Raw genomic sequence first — 16,292 nt, forward strand, 5'->3', positions numbered from 1 at the left:
GGCAGTTTTAACTTGCCGGGAGAGGGGGGAGAAATGCCCGCGTTAGCGCGGGGGAGGTTCTGGCCTCGCGTCCCCGAGGTTCCCCCCAAATCCTGCCCGTGGTTTAAAAATTGCTCTCTTGGCATAACTGTGCGGGAGCCAGGCTCACTTTTATCGCCGCTGACGCTGTCAAAAACGTTGTGGCTTCAGCAGTAACAACAGGGAGCCCCCTCCCTCCGCCGGGCAGCCGGGTCACCCGCTCCGTGGGAGAAACTAAACGCTGATAATCCATTAGCTTCGTCTTCCCCGCTTACGCGAAAGTGATGAAGACTTGCTAATTAATTTACATACGAGGGAATGATCTCGGAAGGAAGGAGAAAACACCCCGTTGCACCTGCTCCGCCGAGACTCGTCGTCTGAATCTGGAGGAGAGCTATAAATCATGTAAAGTGTTCGCGGTGGAGTCGGCTTCTGAGAGCTGTAGGATTATGTATCCAAGCGCTGAATTTATATTTCCCACTAGGAAAAGACTGAAACTCAGGTCAGATATAAACTACATCATTTCATTTAAAACTAAACTGTAGTTATTTATTTTAATTCTAGAGGGGATTTTTCTTCTCTTCTGATTAAATAGAAAGTAGTATTAGAGCGTGTAGTAATGATTTACACGTTATAGCCTGAAATCTCTTGCAGAGTTGGAAGTGGTTGACAGTGTAAGGATGATGCTTTAGACTCACATATGTCCTATTATTTTTGCTACACATGGAAAGACTGTGAATAACCAGGCTGTTAAATTTTACTTTCAGCTTTTAGTCTGTACAAAACCATATTTTCTGAGATACAGAATGGAGAAAACTTGGACTAGAGAGACCACAACTTCCAAAGGTTGACTTTCTCAACTACAGCAACTAAAATCTGTGTGATGTCTGCTTTGATCATTTCCATCCTTTGGAAAAAAAAACTTTAAAAATGTGATAGGCTACTTCCAAGAATTTCACTTACTGCCTCTGGGGCAATACTGTAATAGTTCTTGGCACTTGCCTGTTAAATGAGCTGAACTGGGAGAGCTACTGTTCGGTAAGATGTTTGTGTTTAGGGATATTTATTCCTGTGGCAGGTATTTCTTCATAAAAAGGAAAGGAGGGTTTTAAGCTGATAAGATCATGGTTTCATGTTGTAGAAATTATTAATAATTTAGTTTTATGACATCAGTGAATTTTCATATATTTGACTAGTTTTGTTGCTGGCAAAACTACACTGAGGTTTTGTCATTTCAGAGAGAACTAATTTAGATTGTGGTTAATTGCTTTAGTAGCCTAACATATTTTTGAGAATACTGTAAATGGCAAATATTATTAAGTTCTTTTGTTCCAATTATGTAAAAATACTGCTTTCTGATTAAAAAGATGTTGTGTGTTATAGATGGAGCCTGCACATTGCATTAAGTCATGTCATCAGAACGAGGGAATTGAGGAGCTTGTGTTCTTCAACAGTACATGTGATTTGCAAGTTTCATAAGTTATGAGCTTATTGTACAAGTGTGTGTATGTGTGTGGCAAAAGAGGGCTATACTAGTAAGATAAACTAATAATAACCCAGAAATGTATGAGGTAAGCAACAACATAGGAGCTAGGCTAACCACTCAATATGCTTACTTTGAAAACAAGGCGTGTATGCAGTAGTTTTCCTATCGCTGTTCTACAGCAAGGAAGTAAGGGAGCCAAAAATAAGCACAAGCCAGAAATAAAAAGACAAACATTTAAAAGGAGACTAGTCAGAGGGGAAGAAACATTTTGAAATGGAGTCTTTCTGTCAAATCCAAGACTGCATGTCATTGTTGAACTAAATCATACTCGGATATACAGCAGTTTTATGACATTTAAGGTGGAAGCCTCAGTCTAGTCTGTAACAAACCAATTAAGAGAGAATCTGTTGTTGAGGTTTATCACAGAAAAAGCGATGGTAGAGGTCAAATGACAGTCAATAAAGGTGAACTTAATCTTTGAACTTGGAACAGGAGAGCAATTTGTTTACTTCTCTGATTCTTCTGTCTCTAACTGGAAATGCTATCATGAACAATGGTCCCCAAAGTGGCCAAAGTGTACTAAGTGGTGGACATTTAATGGTCTGAGATAGCACTTTAGTAGAAATACTTTTTCTGTTTAACTGGCATTGTTCTGCCTAGTGCTTTGGCTGTGTAGGTCATACATGGATAACATGGAAGTTCTGAAAAATTAGGGGTTTAAACAATTTCTGTCATTGCTTAAGTTTCAGTCCAGTGTACATTTTTAAGTGAAATTTATGTTTGACTGCCAAAGTGTGGATCAAGTTACATTGGAAAAGCATTTGCGTCTTTTCTAATCTAGAATGAAGAAATCATTTGTCAGCCAGAAGGATATAGGGGAATGTGTTTACAGTCACCAGACTTTGTGTGTACAGTAATGACTTGATTGTGTTTGATACAATGGATTGTGGGCTTGGTGACTTCAGTGAACGACAGACCCGCCTACCTTTTCAACATTTGCAACAGGTTGAGGCATGCTTTTTGTGTCATGAAACCATAGCACTGCACGTTTCTTGATGGACATAGCTTTGAAAGGAGCTGAATGGAGGAGTTAGCTGCCTGCAATGTTGCTTCATGTTCTCTTAATGCTATACAAATAACTATGTGGCAACTGGTCTGTACCTGTAGCCATGTGAATATGCCCTCTCTATTTTCTGTAGCTGTTTTTAGATTACGCACTGCCATAAGAAAACTTTTGAATGGGTTGTTCAATGATTAACATAAAAGTGGTATGTTAGGAGGGGCACAGGTAGTCCTAACAGAAGCTTATGTGAAGTTTTTGGATAGCAACATCAGTATAGAAAGGATAGTCCAGCATTTGAGGTGTATATGCATAGAGTACAATCAAATTTCTTTTTTGGCTGTTTATATAGTAAGCAGGAATCCATTAAACTGGCAAGGAGGACAAATATTTAATGAAGACCTGAAAAGGCAATATCATTTCAGTATGTTTGCAATGCACTGCTCTGTTTAGTTGCTGATTAAATCTTTTGGTCTCAAGGAGAGCTTCTAGTCATCTGCTTTGATGCAATATGCTATAAAAACCTGTAAGCTAGAGGGGTAGGGGTTTAAGTCTTAAGACTCTTTTCTCTTAAAGATAAAAAATTGCATGTAGTCCTCTCATAGCCCCAGTTGAACTTTAGTGGGAATAGTGGGAACAAAAAGACTGGGAAGGGGAGGAGCAGAATAGGGAGCAGTTCTTCACCGTAGTAATTCAGGGCTGAAGGAAAGGCCTTTCTGAGTTAGGCAACAATCTTACCTTATCCCAGCAATAAGGTCACCACAGTCCACCTTAAAGCCAGTTAAGTACTTTGCCCTGTTGCTCTTTCTGGAAAGATGTTTCAAAACCTCTCTCCTAATGCTTAGAACTTTCTTTGAACTTCCAGCCTAAATATATTCTTTGATTCCTAATTTTTAATATCTCAATGTTGTTAGTTAAAAACAGCTCCTGCCTTGGTGTGTAGCCCTCAATAAATTATAAACATTGATCATGTGCCTTCCTCAGCTTTTATGTGCTAGGATCAAATAAGCAGAGCAAGCACCTTTTAGTCTGTCTAGTAAAATAGAATAAATAGGAAGATAGAGAGCCTAGTAACTCGGTTCTCCTGAATTTTGAATGTACCTCACCTGCATCAAATACTTTGTACCTGAAGTGTTTCCTCAAAGTCTTGAATAATAGTGCTAACGTTCCACTCGGTCTACTGAAAATACTTTATCAGATATCGGTGAAGATCAAGTTTGTTTTACAGGTATGCCACGTTGGCTTAATCTTCTTGCAGCAGACTAGACATGGGTGTGTGATTTCTCTTTTCCTGTTGCTCTCAAATGATAAGACACCATGTAATCACAGAAATTCTGCTATTTGTAATCATGTGGCTTTGAAGAGTTGCTAAATATTTTCCTATTTCTAATATGCCTATCCCAATGGTCCTCCAATTTCTTCTGTAAGTTAGCGAGAGCCTCCCGTGTATCAGGAGTGCTTCCTGTAACCAGTTTTTATCAAAACGCCTCTACTTTTTGCCAGGTTCACAGACATGAAATAAGATGAGTCTGAAGAAGGATTTTAAATAAGTCCATTCAATATGTCACCGTTAGTCAGTTTTATATCCACTTTATTTTTGTGTTACAACCTATCTTTTCCAACTCAGTAAATAATTGCTGGGTGATAACATATCAAATTCTTTACTGAAATCTGGAGAGATTGGACTCTGGATTTCCTTTGCCTTAATATTTGCTTTTAAAAGTTAATTTACTTGTTCCAGACTAATATGTCTTTTTAAAGTTATGTTGAAATTATCCTGATTTTTTTTTAAATTGTCCTCCTTATTGTTAATTACCTTTTAATTGAAAAAAAGCAAACCCCAACTTTTCATACGTTGAAGTCAGGATAACAATTGCCTAGGTCACTTGCTTCTCTCTTCTTACACCTAAGCACCACGTTTTCTACTCTCCAATATACTCTCCACTTTGATCTAGCTTTTTTTTGCTACTCACTGTTGAAAAGGAGTAGTACACTACAGATTGCTGATGATGATACTAGGTCCTTTGTAAATTCCCTACCCTGTGGCCAATCCATTCATAATCTGGGGAGGAAGCATCATTTAATAGCTCAAAAGCCATTGTGCCTTAGTTGTTGAGAACAGGGGACTGATCCAAACACTTTTTTTTTTTTTAATACTTGGTTTAATTTCCTAAGTCAGCTTTGTGTCCCTACTGCTTCTTTCTTCCCTCATTCCCCCCTTACAATTACTGTCCATTATGTCCAGCTGCTCAGATGGTGTTTTCTTGGGACTTAACAAAAAAATGGGATAGAGGTGGAATATAGTGGGATTTTCATGATGACATGGGCAACACTTGAAAACTGAGTCATTGAATTACTACTGAAAATGTACTATAGAAGCGGAAAGTAGTAATTGAGACTGCATAATTTAAAATTTATTTAGGTTATTCTGGTAAATAACAGACTGACCTATATTTGTGATAAGTAAATTTGTTGAAATGATTTGAACATATTGTAATTCTCTAGATATCACTTTAGGATGACAGCTAGTTCATGTGGCTCCACAGAAGAAAATCATGTCTTGCTGCCAAAAGGGCTTTGAAGCCCTTTGCTCAGTTTTACATCCAAGTTTCCTTGACCTCAAAAGTGAAGAATCTCTCCAGGATTCTGTTTTTGCTGGGGTGTCTGTCTTTCTTTTGTAGACCTTTCTTGTCTGTTAAAGCAGGTTCCTATTTTCAATCCAGTCCTTATTTCTACTGGTATCTGTGAAACAAGTGACAGTTACCAGAGCTTTATCAGTCTTCCTGCTGCCTACAAAATTTTGAATGGAAACTGTGGAATTGACCAGAATATTTTGCTAATGTTGCTGCAGGATTGCACCTCCATCTGTAGCCTCAAAAAGCCATTACCCTTTCATGCATGTTTAGAAGTCTAGCTTTTCTAGTTATTAATGTAAGAATCTATTCTGTTCAAATATTGAAGAAACTTCTCTAGGGAAAAAAAATGCAGTTAAGTCCCCTTTGCTAAAACTAACAAATAGATTAGGGAGCTTTTAAGCCTGGAGAAGAAAGGTAAGCCCTTCATATTAATGAAATAGGTGTTTCTAACTGAAATGTGAAGTAAGTGGAAAAGCTACTAAAGGGACATATGTGCTGCAATGGCTTGAGTAACTTGAGCTGGAGTAAGAATATGGGTACATTTCATTAATGAAGTTAAAGTGGGGTTTTGAAAAAACTGTATTTTCTAAATGTTTCATTTTTTTAAATATAAGTAGTATTTTGCATTAATCTTACTCTTATTGCATTTTGACATTGCAACTTTTTTTTAAACCTTTCGCTAGTGTTGATTTTGCTTAATCCCTGAAGTGTAATAAGATTTCCATGGAAATATGATGGTGTAGTATTACTCTTAGTTTATACTTAAAATTTTTAATTATAGATAAGAAGGCAGAGTATGTCATGTAAGTGATACATTGAAAATTCAGGATAGGACGTTAACATTATCATGCTAAATAGCAGTAGTTTGCCTTTACATATGTAATGATATGTAAAAGATCAAATGGATATATAACCACAGAATCACAGAACTGGAGAAGGTGGAGGGGACCTCTGGAGATCATCTAGTCCAATCCCTCTGCTCAAAACAGGGTCACCTAGAGCATGTTGCCAAGGGCTATCTCCAGTTGGGTTTGGAGTATCTCCAAGGATGGATACTTTACAGCCTCGTTAGGCAACCTGTTTCAGTGTTGGACAACCCTTACATGAAAGATGTTTTTTCTTGTGTTCAAATGGAATTTCTTGTATTTCTGTTTATGCCTTCTGCCTCTTGTCCTTTCACTGGATGCTACGGAGAAGAGTCTGTCTGTGTCTTCTATTCTCCCTCCCATCAGGTATTTATACATACTGATAAGATCCCTTCTGAGCCTTCTCCAGGCTAAACAATCCCAGCTCTTCCAGCTTCTCTTCATATGACAGATACTCCAATCCCCATATCATCTCTGTGGCCCTTTAAGGGATACACACCAGTATGTCCATGTCCTTCTTGTACTGGGGAGCACAGAACTGGACACGGTACTCCAGATGTGACCTCACGGGTGCTGAGGAGAAGGATCAGCTCTCTCAGCCTGCTGGCAGTGCTTTTCCTAATGCAGCTCAGGAGGGTGTTGGCCTTCATTGCTGCAAGGGCACTTCGCTCACTCATGTTCAACTTCTTGTCCACCATGACCCCCCACATCCTTTTCTGCCCAGTTGCTTTCCATCTGGTTGGTCCCTAGCCTTTTACTAGTGCATGGGGTTACTCCTCTCTGGGTGAGGAATGTGCATTTCCTTTTGCTGAACTTCATTGCTCCAGCCTGCTGAGGTCCCTCTGAATGGCAGCACAACTACTCCCAATTTCATATGGTCTACCAACTTGCTGAGGGTGCACTCAGTCCCATTAGTCAGGTCATTAATGAAAATGTTAAACAGCATTGGCCTCAATATCAACCCTTTGGGGTGCACCATTAGTATCTGGCCTCCAGCTGAATTTTGTGGCACTGATCACAGTCCTCTAAGCCCAGCAGTTCCACCAGTTTTCATTTCACCTCACTTCCATACTTCATCAGTAATAATGTAGATTACTAGTGCTGTGTGGCTAGGATAATTAACAGATAAAAATGTCTTTTCACCATCTTTCCTTGTTCTGATTTAATAGCACTGGCACATGTGTGTATACACACACTAATTGACAGTTGTCCTTTTGTCTATGTTTTAGTGGATGAGTGTGAATTACCCATACCATGTGTTTGACAGGGAAGATAGTGTTATTTTATATGTCACACAGATGCTGCATTTTTTTGCATTAAATTTATTTCCCCTCCTCATTTTTAAGGGAGAAGGACCCTCTGGGCTTGATATAGTTATGGAGATTTTGAAATGTGTAGTCTTAAAACTGATTGTGAAATGGGGGTGAATTAATCAGGCTATGGCTGAAGTTCATGAAGCCTAAATGGCCTTTCATTCAGCTGAAGCAATTGCGTATCTTACATTAGAAAAATGCAAGGGCTTTTAAATACATGCTTACTTCAGATGGTGAAAAAAGCTTGAGAAAACTTGCATCTGTATTCCACATTTCCTCTTGCAATGCCACACTCGCCTGCTTTGCCAGCAGCAGCGAGCAGAAGAGACACTGGACTACCCTCATTGTAAGCAAAGCTTAAGATTTCTAGGGTGATACTCAGTGCTCTGTTTAAGCTTGGTCTAGGATCAAGCTGTTTTGTCTCAGGAAAATTTATTCAATATTGCTTGAACAGAAGGAGTTTTCTGTTGGCTTAGCAAGTCACTGGTGCATTTACTTTTAGCTAAAAAGCTGTATTTTCTTTGTGTGTGTGTGTGTGCATAGAAGAGTGAGGAAAAGGAACCTTTTCATCAAATGAAAGCTTTCCATTTACAGAACACTGTAAAAGGTAGTACTTAAAATACTGAAACTGCTGATTGTCTTTTTTCTCCTCCTTGAAATGAAGATACGGTGTCCTAGGGTCACATTGATGAGCTAACTATACTTTCAACTTAATACCTTGACACTGATTTTGAGAAGCAATCTAGTCTTTGCAATTTGATTCTGAATTCACATCCTGTAGGAACTCCATTAGAAAAATGGAAGAATTTTACTTCTCTGTGTGATGCTGAGGCATCTCAGGATGCCTCCAGAATTTGGAGAGAACTGGCTCTCGGCATCTAAGCTGCAGTGAACAGGTGGGAATCGAAAAAGTGCTAATGGGCACTAATGTGCAAGTACGCAGCTCTAGCCTTTCTCTTTAATTCCAAAATCAATATAAATGCATATGCTCATCATCTGAATTTCAGAAAAATAATTGCTTTTGTTTTTTCTTCTTTTTGTTGTTGTCTAAAATTTCCTGTTAATGCTGTACATCTGTTGAACTTGGAAAGGCAGAGCAAATCCTTTTCAACTGGTGCTATAAAGGGTGAAGATATAATTAGGTAAAATGTTACACGTTACCTGCAGAACAATGGAGAAAATTATTTAATATTTTTTCCCTATTATGATTCTTCACAGTGCTAACCTACCATTTTGTGTATTGCATTTAAGACTCTGCAAGTAAAGCCTTACCTTTTTGTCACCTTAAAAAGTGTTTAAAGAGAAAAAAAGATGCCTAATTAAAATTTGTATGAACTGCAGACAGAAGACTTTCCTTTTTTTTCAGGGATCAACCATAGAAAATGTGTTCTAAGATTGTATTTATTTACAATGGGATCTTAGTGGATATCTGAAAAAATTTGAAAGCTCAAAAGCAAGATAATAAGGAGATAGATTGTGTTGATAAATGGCAAAGTATCAGTTAGTAGAGATACTGGTTTTTAGACATGAATGAATAATATAATCCAAATACTGAGCATAACTTTTTAGTTTCTGGATAGAGAGAAACTGGGCTACTTCTGTCCTTGTCATAATTTAGCATTTATATAGTGCTTACTAGGTACAAAACTCTTTATAGATATTAATGATCTTCATTACACCCTCTGAAGGAGGTAGGTGATCTTCTACAAGTGAATGGTATAGGCCAATATATTTTAGACCTAGAAATCTGATAGGAGTTTGAATTTTGATATAAATTGTTTGAAGCAGACTATATCCCTCAGTATCCAAAATCAGCTCTTACAAGATATGCTTTCATTTTTAAGTAAAAAAGATACAGGGTTTCATTCCGAACACTTGAATAACATTTTGTCTCTCTGATAAGGGAGTCTAGTCGGATCTAGTTTTTCCTGAATTAATGTGTTGGCTACTGTACAGAACAATTTTTTAAAAGTTCATGCAGAATAGATCTTTAATTTACAGAGATTATGTTAGATTTAGCTTCCATTTTTATGGAAAGGTGGTTACACATGGAAAGAGGGAGCTTGTCTTTCCTGTCTCCACCCTCCTTGGTTGACAGACTTTCCCTCCAGCAATCAGTTGACAGCAATCAGTTTGAGGATTATTTCTGGAAGGAAAAGGTTTACAGCTTTACTTGAACAGTAAGATTAAAAAGAAAGTAGCTGTCATCTATTTCCTTGTCTTAACTAGTTAAAATCATAGCCATAAAAATGCTAGATTACTCAGCTAAGCTGTTCTGTGCATTTTATACAGTAAGCAGACCTTATTAAATGAAAGGCAGTCAAGCCTTGCAAACAATAGTTTAACACAAAATACAAAAAATTAAATTTTGACTGGAACTTCAGAATTTGTTATTTATTGTTTCTAGATAAACTAATTCTTTAAAATAAGCCTTACACGGATATTGTAATGAAATATTTTATCTTGTGACCTTGTCATATACGAAGGAAACATAGATAATTCTCAGGATAAAAAAGTTCATGTCTTATAACAGCCAGATTCTCAAGCATCTTCCGGACTTGCCTCACATTAATTCCCACGCCACCGTGTTTCCCATTGTACCATTTATAAAGGGAAGTACTGTCAAGTTTAAGATGGAAAATCATTTGCAGTTGTCAGCTTTGACACTTTCTAGTGATAGATTCCTAAGATGAAGTATGAAAATAAGCATTTAAGATTTTTTTTTTTTTTTCCTAGGTTGCAACCATTGGACATCGTTTAGACCTAATCCCCAAACATTTGGTTCTGTCAGTCTCGGAAAGATCTGACGCTGCTTCCTTTGTACCACATGCTACCTTTAGTTTATTCTGTAAATAAATAGCTCAATTTAGTTAGATGGTGTTTTGCTGGGGTTTTTTTAATCTGTTTACTTAATTTACAGAATTTCATTTTATGGCTTCGATTTTGTTCTATACTATTAAATGTTGAGTCTTCCAGTAGTTTTGGTAACCTGTGCAGCACTGATTTTCTGGCTGTGATATTTTTCCCTCCCCTCCTATGGTAGATAAATGAAATATCCCTACAATGCGTAGACCTTTTTGTGCTTCTAGGATTTTCTGAATTCAAAATCTGACATGTGCACTGGAGAATGAAGAAAAAGAAAAGGCTTGTTGTTTTCATACTCTACTGCATTCTTACGTTAGCTCCAAGTTTCTGGATCCTAAAGATTCATGCCTGTACACTGCAAAAAATCCTGAGAGGTTAGGCCTCTTTAGCAGGTTAGAGAGCTGAATGTTTTTGTTGCTTTCACCCTTTTTTTAATCTCCCCTCAACAAAGTTATGGAAGTTTAAGACATTTATTTAAATGTTTGATGGCTGGCTTTTTATGCTTGTACTTTATCTCCTGTATCCTGATAGCATAAATAGTGCCAGTGATAGAAAACAGAAATTTCAAAACTAAATTTATCTTGAAAAGAGGACTGTTACAATAATTACATATGGAGTTATAGAAAAAGGAAATAATATAAATCTTCACTAAAGAGTCGTTCCTCAAAGTCAGGTAATCAGGTATTCAGAAAAGAGCATTGTGTCTCTTTTCTTTTGAATCCTTGTGTGGTCATATGCACAGAATATTGTGCTTTAATACTCCAAGGAATTGTTCTACTTTGCTTCTATAATGAAGCAGTTTCCTTTAATCAAAAGGAAGCCAATAGAAATACACAAGCATTGAACATAGCTCTATATTGCCCGCTGGGAGATATTTAAATTTGTGCTAGCTTGCTCTAGAAGGAAATGCTGTTAAAGCGTTTTGTTTTGTTTCTGTAAAAACTCTAATATTCAGTGTGTAAAATTTCCATTTAAAAAAAAAATCAGATAATATGATATATACTGATTAAGGCAATTAACTGTTTGGCCAATTATGGAATAATACTATACATGTTTTAACTTGTTATTCCTGTGCAAGCTGATCATATTACTTTACACTGTAGATAAAGAAATATGGGCTGCTCTGTTGTTTCTAATTTACTTTTTGTGATCCTAGGGTATTCTCATTTATTAAACAGAAATAATCATTTGTGTATATATATGTGAGGAAGGAAATAACTGTGTAGGTCTTAAATTGCAAGTATTTGTTTTGATGGAGATGATTTTGAATTTATCTATAAAAGATCCCTTGCTAAAAAGTTTCAGAGAAAGAAGAATGTTAGGATTGCAGAGTAATTTTTAAAAATTATGAATCTAAAAGTACCATTGTCTCTGCATATAGCTTATTATATGTGCATTAGTATTTTGATGCAGCCTCTGCCTGTGCAGTCATGTGCTGTTGATCCTGGTCCCATGAAGGCTGTTCATTGTGCACATTTAATAATAGCAACAAATACGTTATAATTTTTCATTTGTAGATTTTTATGAGGATAATAAGATTATAACAATGTTTATTTTTAATATCTTATTATAATCTTATTTTTTTAAACAGATGGAGCAACCAAAGCATACACAGTGAGCTGTTAGCTAGGAAGCTTTAGGGATGACTCAGAATTAAATTTTGGTTTTGTAGCTATTGAATGAGAGATGTTCAATATGGGTCTTCACTGAATAGCATGCCTCATGTACAGTGGTTTAAATCTGCTGCAGTGTGTAATTGAGGTGAGCTTGTTTTTACCACTTAAAAATGTACTTATGTAAGGCATGAAGGAATTTTAGGTATCAGTGTAGGGTTGGTCAGAAACTTTGGAGGGAATGTATCTGTTGACACACTACTTCAGCTTAATATTTCCTGAGAAAATATTAATTCTCTGTAATAGAATTACTGTCTTTCCTACTTCTAACTGACTTTAAGGGAACGACACGACCAAGCAAACCCAGAAGGAAGACAGAACCAACCACGCAGCAAGCAGGAAATCTGTATAGCTAGGGGAGTTTGTTCACCTAACAATGGAAAATCTCTTTTCTTTTAACAAAGAGCTTGGGGATTTCATGAGAAAATATTAATTCTCTGTAATAGAATTACTGTCTTTCCTACTTCTAACTGACTTTAAGGGAACTACAGGTCCGAGGAATCCCAGTTGTAAGGCAGAGCTTACCACGCTGGCAGCAGGAAATCTGTATAGCTAGGGGAGTTTGTTCACCTAACAATGGAAAATCTCTTTTCTTTTAACAAAGAGCTTGGGGAAAACTTCTTTCCCCTTTTCTAAATTACCTAAGGAATTTTGCTTCTTAAGTGGAATAATTTCTTGTACTACTGAAGCTTCAGAATTCCTCAGAACATGAATTCTACCTTGCAGTTAGCTAAGTATCCAAGTATAAAATACCTTTATCTTGACCTCTTAATGTCTAACTTATTCTAATTTTGGTCCTGAGTAAATACCTACTTAACTTTAATACGTTCCTGTTTAATGTGGGATGGCTCTGGAAAGTGAATATTGAATATTGCAATCTAATTTGTAAGGTCATAAGGAAAACATTTTGCCTATTTGAAGTTTTATAAATTGGTCCCTTTTTATTTAATGTCAAGGGAATGAGTTTAGGAAGGCTGAGTGAGATGGGAAGGGCTATAAGTGGTTTTCCCCCAGAATAACTACACAATCCTTTCTAAGGCCTATTCAGCATTACTCAGACAAGTATGGCAGAAGAAAGTCCCACCCACCTCTTTGCTGATGGTAAGGTTTTTCTTCCTCACTTTAATATATGATGCAGCTATTTTTTTAGAAGATGCTTTATTCTGTGTTGAAGGAGGAACACTCAGTGTAATTTAGTCATGTTTTCTTTTTAGTACAGTTTTTACATTTCTTATGAGTTCTGATTTCTTGTTCATTTGTCTGTTTCCTGTTGTCTGTTGTTAAGTATAATCAATATCTAGTGCAGACTTCTTTTTATGCAGTCTATTTTTTCAGTTTTTTTCATTTAAGTCTGTGGTTCCCTTGGCACATATTTATGCTTTATTTTCCTGGCTTCTCTGGGGTTTTTTGGTGGGTTTTCTGTTTTAATTTTTTAAATTTTATTTTCCTCACACTTACTTTCCAGTTCTGTTTTTGCTCTCTTCTTGTCATTCTTTGCTACCTTCCAATCTCCCAGATCTGGTTTTATGAGTTCTGAAATGAAACCTCAAACCCTGTTGAACTGCAGGTTTTGATTAGTGCTGCTTGGGGTGGAATTTTCTTCTGAAATGTTTCTCAGTAGATGACACTAGTTTGTCAAAACTGTACCTATTCACCTGTATTTTGACAAAATCAATAATTCAGTGGTTTGGGTACTCACCTGGTGTTTGAATTGCAGTAAATTGGGCAGAATCAGGGCTTTGTCTTGCCACATTTTGCTTATATGTTGCACTGGTAAATTTTTTTTTTTTTTTCATTTAATGTTGAGAAACTTGTCTTTATTATGATGCAGCAGAAACTGTCTGTAGAGTATAGCATCGTATTTCTTGGTGAACAAATCTTCAGCTGACCAGTTTGAGATGTAAATGAACTTTGGATTTGGGACATTTTTGTCACACCTTAAAGTAAAAAATTTTGGAAGTAACTGGATGCCAAAAGATATAGATGCTGGTAGTTAATTTTTTCTGAAGGAATCTTCAGTATATTATCATTCACTTCTGTGTAGTAGCTACTGGCTATGACAGTGAGTATATAATTTAGTAGTACAGCGTATGCGAGCATAGGACTCATTCAGGATTTCAAACCTGGGTTGTCTCCTACATGCTTTTGAATCCACACCTTCTACCTGCTGGGAGAGTGTCCACACTGTTAGTTCATGGAATGTTTTGTGGTAGAACGTTGAATTTGGACATTTACACTGAAACTGGTTTATTATTTTAAATATTAATGAGATGGAGAATACAGCCATAGCGCCCATATCCCTCCCCTGAAGAAGTGGACTGCACCTCAGATCTTCCTGTCTTTAAGGGCAGTTGCCTCAGAGACAATTTCACTTTTGATCTTGGGTTGGTTAGTTAATGCCTGCAAAGTGAAATAGTTTCACAAAATGTGTGAGGAATGGACCTTGTTTTCCTGATTTTCCTCCAGCATCTGAAAATGGATGGGCAGGTATAGTGGAAGGTTTATGTTCATGTCCCTCCAGGCAATACAATTGTTCTTGGTTTCCCATTGTCTCCTGAATGCCTCCTCTGCCAGTTAGAGAAGAATGGTGACATTGGCATTACCCAAAAAGCAAGGAGAGCTGTGCTAATGTGTGCCAAAAGCATCTGAGAGAGAAGACTCTGTCCTGTCTGTTTCCTGTGAGTTCCTTGGACAAATGGGGTTACAATGGGAGAGCTGGAAATTATCTGATTTGCTGTAGTGCACTATTTGGGGAAAAGACCTGGGAAGTATTCAGATGGCAATAAAGCTGTCTGTTTAGTAGAGTACACGTGAGTGAAGTAAAGAAGTAGAGATTTGAATGTCCAATAGTGCTACTACCAGCACAGTCTCAGAACTGACTGGTGACTTTGGATGCTCTCAGTTTTGTGCTACCAAATGGTGTATTTTTAAAAAATTATTTACGGAGAACTGATATTTAATGTTTCTGAATGTTAGATTGACTTTAAAGGAGTCAATTTTTCAAATTCTGGCTTCATGCTTAAAGAATCTAGTCCTATATATTAATGTACTTTAATATATCTTCACGATGCTTTTTCCTAGGCTTGCTTATAAGTAAACAGAATAGAGCTTTACTCTAATGATGTTTTTCCTCTTGTTTTTCACTGAAGGCAGGTAATAGACCTTCTTCACTTTAGTAATTGAAACACAGTGGTTTTTGATTGTCAGATTTCACCAGACACTTTAGCATGAGTACTTGCAAACATAACATTAGTTCTGCTGAAATCCATAGAGTCGTATGTGGTTGAAGTTACAGTTGCTTAAATTGAGCTTGCATTGAGTACTTCTGAGACGGGTGTTTGTTTAATATTGAATACATTCCATATATTCAAAAAATAGTTAAATGAGACAAATATTTTTTTAAAAAAGCCCATGGGATATCAAATTTTGAAAAGGACCTCAGCAGAAGAAAAGCAATATATTGACATTTATTTTTTCAGATTAAGAATGTTCTAAGGAGCTGGCATAGGGAAAACTTTAATTACTTTTAGGTGATATTTGGATTGTGGTGTTGAAAGAAAGGCTTCCAACTTTGCAAATTATGCTAAATTGGGAGAAACAATACAGTCACATTTTGTACAAAAGAACTTAGATTAGTTAAGTATTCAGGCTAATAACTGTCAGATGTAGTTAAATGCAGATATGTAATATTACTCTGAGGCAAGACTAAAATGGAGGGTATCTACTGAATGGAAAAATCTTGGAGCGTGCTGACCAGCAGACGGATAGAAGGATCTATTAGAAGAATACCTGGTGTATAAAGCATTGTCTCAGTACAGCTGTACTGTAGCTGGGGAAAAAGAAAAGGGAGAGTTATATACATAAATAAGTTGAAGTCATAGAAGTTTGTTAACTCATATATACATAGGAGCATTTAAAGTTAAACTGAACTAAACACTTTTATTTAAATCATATTAAGTCAATAGATATATAACACTTCTTCCTTGTCTCCATTCAGTGTATTTCACTGAACGGCCATTTTATTTCTTAAGAGGTATGTGTACACATGGATCAATATATTTTAGATTCATATTCCTGAATTTTCTTATATTGGTGTGACCTCAGATCCTATCTGGCAGATTAAGGTGTACTGTGTGTGTTTGTCTGAGAATAGTTACTTCGTGTGCTCAAGTCATAGATTCACATTATCTCCCAGTGAAAACACAGACAGGTTCAAAATACTGTTGTACCTTTGTTGTGGTTTAACCTCAGCCGGCAACTGAGCACCACACAGCTGCTCGCTCACTAGCCCCTGGTGGGATGGGGGAGAGGATCAGAAGAGTAAAAGTGAGAAAACTCATGGGTTGAGATAAAGGCAGTTTAATAATTGAAATAT

At 36.8% G+C, this 16,292-nt stretch overlaps 1 protein-coding gene across 2 annotated transcripts in view; it reads left to right on the top strand.

Annotated features, from left to right (window-relative positions):
• The window catches only part of LOC103897674 (heparan sulfate glucosamine 3-O-sulfotransferase 1), a 116,103-nt gene that overhangs the window by 55,453 nt on the left and 44,358 nt on the right, over nucleotides 1-16,292 (top strand). Inside the window, exon 1 of one of the 2 annotated variants that reach the window (XM_009277785.2) lies at nucleotides 156-520. The exons of the other annotated variant lie outside the window; for it this stretch is intronic. The gene's annotated coding sequence lies outside the window, so the exon portion shown is untranslated. Of the gene's footprint in view, nucleotides 1-155; nucleotides 521-16,292 lie in introns of those variants that run through there. 2 annotated transcript variants of the gene reach the window in all.

The sequence above is a fragment of the Aptenodytes forsteri genome, unplaced genomic scaffold (genome assembly GCF_000699145.1).
Source record: "Aptenodytes forsteri isolate BGI_AS27 unplaced genomic scaffold, ASM69914v1 Scaffold15, whole genome shotgun sequence".
Taxonomy (NCBI): Eukaryota; Metazoa; Chordata; class Aves; order Sphenisciformes; family Spheniscidae; genus Aptenodytes; species Aptenodytes forsteri.